Source organism: Cryptomeria japonica, chromosome 10 (assembly GCF_030272615.1).
Source record: "Cryptomeria japonica chromosome 10, Sugi_1.0, whole genome shotgun sequence".
In the NCBI taxonomy this organism is placed as follows: domain Eukaryota; kingdom Viridiplantae; phylum Streptophyta; class Pinopsida; order Cupressales; family Cupressaceae; genus Cryptomeria; species Cryptomeria japonica.
The window spans coordinates 367,611,108-367,617,107 of NC_081414.1; the positions used below are offsets into that span (position 1 = coordinate 367,611,108).

Consider the following 6,000-nt stretch of genomic DNA (forward strand, 5'->3'; position numbering starts at 1 on the left):
AATTGTGATCTGATCAGGCTAATGTGTAGCTTTTTGTATATGATCATCCATCTATTACTTTCTAATAACTGAAACATAAATCTCTTAACTGGGTGGACTTTAACAGGTCCCATTGTATAAATCCCTTAACCAGGTAACATCTTTATTGATGTTCTAAGTCGTTTAACCAGACTAACTTTAACAAGGTAAAGGCACTAACCGACCTTGATCAAAATCCCTTAACTGGGTGGCACCTAACCAGTGTCTTTGTAATCTCCTAACAGGGATGGCTCTTCATCGGGTCTACTCCAGAAGAGTACAAATTTTGTGAGTTCCAACTCACACCATGGTTTTCTCCCTATTGGGTTTCCACGAGATAAATCTGTGTGTTATTGTGTATCTTTTAATGCTTGGTTATTCTTTTGCAATAGTTATTTACATTGATGAATGTTGAGCTAGAAACAACTAAAGTAAAAAGGTTTAATTGAGTAATTATCGGTAATGTGTTGATTCAGCCCTTCCCTCTCATCACCGGTTGGGACTAACAATAAGAATGTCACATATCACATACGCCAAATAAATGAAGCATGGCTTGATGAGCCAAGAAAATGAGGGCTTATGGCTACCAATGACATTTTGAGAGTGGACTTCAAAGATGCACCAATGGACATAATCATTATGCTTAGCCTAGACTTCGACAAGAAGGATTACAGACATTATCACTTGTGGATGTTCCACTACATTCACACTATTCTGATAGGGAAGGAATAAGTGTTAGATAATATTCATGAATAGATGTGTAATGTATTAGAGACAAAGAAGTTATTCATGACTTCTTATGTAATCTGGGTGGTGGCTAGGAGCGACATCTACCCTGGGTTAAACACTAGTGGCTGACTTGGGGAGGCACTTGGGAAAAAGAGATAATGGGAGTATTATACTCAGTTACTTATCCAACAAACAAAATTTCATTTCAAAAGGATCAACGATGCTTTCATCTATGTGGTAATCTGCAAACTAATAGGTGATGTTGGATATTGGATCTCTTCTGAAGCCATGGAAATGATACAAGAATGGGGAACATGGTTCATCTAGAATCAACGCTCAACTTATATTCAGGTAAGTGGATTCATAGGAAAACCCCTCCTCCTTCCTCAATACTGCAGCAACTATATCATCATTTTGGAATATGCAAGGTAGATCATGGGGCTTCTATCTCTTTTGACTCTCAAACATAAAACCAGGGTGACCTTTCCCATTGCTCTTGAGTATTACACATGCCCAAATATACAAGTAGCCAAAGAAGTTGTTCATGAATTACAAGATCTCAATCTGAAAGAGTTTGATTATGCTTGAGAAAGGTTTGACCCATTTGACAAACTTAAACAGATGATGTCAGTATCATACTTAGGTCTTCTACCAGCCTTGGAGGATTTCTAGGTAGGGATGCAGGATATATTTGAAGCAAGAAAAAGGGGATTCTTTAGGTTGATAGTTCCCCAAATTAGGAGCTTCAAGGTAGAGACAAATATTCCTAATGAACTTAGGGATGATATGGAGTTACTCGATCCAATCTATGATGAAACCATGATAGACAAGAGATCTCTCTCATTGATCGGGTGGTCTGAGCAAGAAAAGGCAGATATTGATATTGTTAGCGAGAAGGTGATCAAAAGGATGAGACAATGGTTGAGTCTTAGGATTCATCCTAGTTCATCCAAGGAAAAGAAGAAAAGGAAAGCTATAGGTAACCCTCAGTCAAAGACCACTAGGGAGTATGTGAGGAGGACGTGATTTGAATCAAGAAATAATACTCCAATGGATTCAGAGCTTACTGCACCTATCGTTGAAAAGGAGGAGTTGATGAAACAACTCGATGCAAATATGAAGGACTCTCAACTCCTTAAAACCATTGTTGAGCATGGAATAGCAACCAGGTTGCAAGTAGTACCACAAGCCTCAATCACGCCTATTGTATCGACAATTGGTATTTCTCTAAAGGAAGGAACATCAGAAGTATTGGAAGCTGATCAAAAAATTACTCTTACTCAAACACTAACATCAATCTCCATTCCATCTCATGAGAAAGTTACGATTCACAATGTGGAGTCTGATTTAGATGAAGATGATGAGTCAATCTCTATGTTGGCCAGTAAAAGGAGAGACATTCTTATGCAAAGGCAAGCACCTTTAGCCTCTCAACATAAACAAGTTACTCAAAAATTGGTCGAGAAACCTAAGGACCAAACAACAGAGTTGACCCAAATACAAACACATGAAGTTCAAATTGAGACCATGGAAGTGAATGAACCGGATGAGCAAGATGAACAAATGGTGCTCACTCCGCAGGACCAGGAATTGCTCCTTAAATAATCAGAGGGGGATCAAAAGAAATAACAAGAAGAGGTTGATAAAGAAGATTTTGAGCATGAGATGGGTGAGAAGTTAGAAGAGTTTTCTAAGAAACAACAAAAGAGTCATGAACAGGTGCTTCAAGCAAACCTTGCTCAACAAATGTCACAACCTGTCATAACCCTCTTTCTAGATCTTGACAAAACTTGTTATAAGTATTATTATTCTTATTAATGTTATTATTAATTTTATGAGTAATAGAAATGGTAAATTTATATGGTTGAAATTATTTTAAATAAAAGAATTGAAATAGAGGTGACACACACATGATGTCATAAATTTATTTGGAAATTACTTAATTTCTCAACATATTAATTGAGCACATGGTGTAGGAGAAATGAGAAGATTCTAGAAATGGATTTCAAATTCAAATTTTGGATGCATGTAACCCCCACTATGACATCATAGAATATAACAATAATAATTTTTGCATGGAATTATTCTAGGAGAGGAATCTCTGAAACAATTATTTCTTTTGTAGTGGGAAATTGCTATCTTTTTCTATATATTGAATACTAGATTTTTGAAAAAAAAGGAGTTCATGTTTTATTTTGTAGACATATTGCATTGTATGAGATAGGATTTTAAAGGTTTTGGAGAAGATCTTACTAGGCTACAAGATGAGGATTGAAGGAGGATAACTAGGAAAGCAGGGGGGCAATTCTACAACAAGATTTTAGTTCATCTTACAGATTTAGGTTCTCTCTTTTTGATTTACTTCCTTTTATATTTTTCTTTCAAAAAAAGAGAAAAGAAGGGGGGGAGGGGGGAGGGGGGTTATTTGTATGCATGTTGTTTTCTTTTATGGACATTTATTTTTATGTAGTTTTTGATTAAGGTAAAAATAGGTTTTGAAGGGGCCCCGAAACCCTTTACAATAGGATCTTAAAAGATAAAAGCATTAAGAAACCAAAAGGAACAAACCAATGAAAAGCCAACAAAAACCAGAGAAAACCGGCTAAAGCCCCCAAAAACCAGCAAAAACCAACTAGAATCGAAAGAAGAAACTAATTAATATTTTTCAGGGCATTAGCTAGGGTATTGCTAATCCCATACAGGTCTTTGATATTTTCCCTAAGATTAGGGATATCCTTGGCAGAAGTAGCCACAACTTTCTTGACACTTGCCCTCATCCTCTTTGCAGCTCCACCTAGAGTAGCTTCACCACTACCAATCTCGATAGTATCTTCATCCATGTCAAGGTCCACCACCAATTTAGGAGAGATGGAATTATCGAGGACCTTAGCAATATCCTCAAGGTTTTTAGTGACAATAGATAGGATATTCGGGATAATGCCCAGTACATTTTTCATCGCCACATTCCATTCTTCCAATGATTTAACCTTCTCCTCCATATCTTGCTTCCATTTTATCTGATCCCTATCATAATCCTTCCTTTTCTCATCCTTTTGTTTCTCATTTTTTTCCAGGTTCTTCAAAAGTTCATATGTCCATCTGTCATAATCCAATCTAGCCTCAGTGAGTTTTTTAAGGTTATCCAAGAATAACCCTTTACCAACACTTTCCTTATCCTCACTTAAACTATCCTTAGTCATATCCTTCTCTAGTTCCTTGTTCTTCTCCCTCTCAGAATTCACATCTTTTTCCTCATTATCCTTGTCTTCCACATCCACCATTGGTTGGCTGTTGTCATTGCCAAGGCTAGCACTGTGGATTGGGCTATCATTGTCGGACTCATTCTCACCTTCTTCATCCTCTGCACCCACATCCTCATCTTTCCAGCTGTTGTCACCCTCAAATTCATTCGTATCCATTTCACTGCCATCTTTTCTATTTTCCTCTGTATCATTCTTTTCTTCATGGGCTTCCATCCTAGAGGCACTTACTTTTTTTGCTAGAGGTCGCCTTCTCCTTGCTAGATTCCCCTCCCTCCAGCTTTCTCTTACCTTTCCCTGGAGAAGCAGATAACCTCTTGTTTTCCAACATGGAAAGGGTTTTACAGTGCTCATAAATGAGCGGCAAAATCCCACAATGGAGTACCAGATTCGAGGGATTCTTACTGTGTTTATTGAGAGACCTTGAAAGGGACCTGAAGAGATAGTAGGTAGGGATACCCTTTTGTCATGTTTGAAATGGTTTAATAGAATAAAGTGATAAGTGTGGGCCATGGAAAAGTGGCCCTCAATAGTTATGTATTCCATTATGGCATTCAAAACCCAACCCCAAATTTTCTTGATGTTGGAGGCTTCATAGTAACCCCTTGTGGCTTTGCCAATTTTAGCCCTCTCTTTTTCCTTACGCAGGAACAGATTAACTGCGTTATTGGAAACTTTAAGATCTCTAAAAAAATTGAGCCTTGAGTGGGGAATACCAGTCACAATCGCAATGAGTCCTGCATCCAATTTGAACTTTACCTCATAGATTTTAAAGGACCCATTACACCAATTTTCAGAAATTTTGGAAACAACAAGATTAACCCTACCTTTGTCGTAATCAACTAGCTTCTCCATAAAGCTTGTGAGGGACCCTTTTTCTAGCTTCGCCCACACTTTCAGCATGGCCTTCCATCTTGACGTGTTATCTGGTTCCTCCCTCCTTAAGTCTCCTCCCATATTCGAATTCAGACTTTCAACTCTGTTCTTCTGCAAACTCAACACTTTCTTCCCGTAGTTACTCAAAATTTTGAAAAGGATGACCCACAAAGTGTGCGAAGTAATATTAAATTTGATTGGGATTCTACCACTTTGCCAGGTAATCATTACCTTTCTATCAAACCATAAATTACTCACATAACCTATCATGATTATGCAATCCTTCTCTCCCCATAAATCTGTCCTTTCTAAGGAGCTCTTTAATATTCATATTAATATCTTCCCCATGTTGGCATATGCACACTCCAATGAGACATTGTAGGTGATTGAAGGTTTTGTCATTGATGGCAACCTTACAATCCTATGGCACTGACAAGGCATTACACCAGCACTAGCAAGATCAGACTCTACACCGACACTCAGACCACCGGCACCGGCAAAGAAAGGAAGCATACCAGCACAGAGGCTGACAAGATTTTTGTTATATTATATTTTGTTATATTATTGTAAAGTCTTTGTAAGCCGACTTGGCAAGTTGTAAAATGACTCTTATATAAGAGAGATCATTATAGAACATTTGTAAGGAAGGAAGAAGATTGTATTTAGGTGAATTAAGGCAGACCTATTATGCGAATTATAGGTTAAGGGTTTATGTAAGAAGAAGAGCAAAAACCGGTACTAGATCTGGCATTATAGATGCTATTTTGAAGTAGTACAAGGTACTGGATTTGTATAATCCATCATTGTAAGTCAGTGAGACTTCCCATTGAGTAGTGAGCTCTAGGCAGTTGGCCTTCCTGCATGTGTAGGCCCTTCTTGTAGTAGTAATATTCTCTTATTGGCTAGTAAGTGAATATTGTGGGTCACAAATCCCACTGAGGTTTTTCCCACACCAAGTTTCCTCGTTAAAACATTGTGTTATGGTGTATTTTTCATGTGGTTTCTTTTAATTCTGTTTATTGCATTATTTCTTGCATACCGGTACACTGTTATAATATGTTCTACATGTTTTAAGTTAAGAAATTCAATTCACCAGTTAGATACTGATTCACCCCCC

The 6,000-nt window shown here is 37.6% G+C and overlaps 1 pseudogene; it reads right to left on the reverse strand.

Moving 5' to 3' along the window:
• LOC131079950 (ATP synthase subunit alpha, chloroplastic-like) overlaps positions 1-4,223 on the reverse strand; it is a 108,106-nt pseudogene extending 103,883 nt beyond the window's left edge.
• Positions 4,224-6,000: the final 1,777 nt, after the last annotated feature.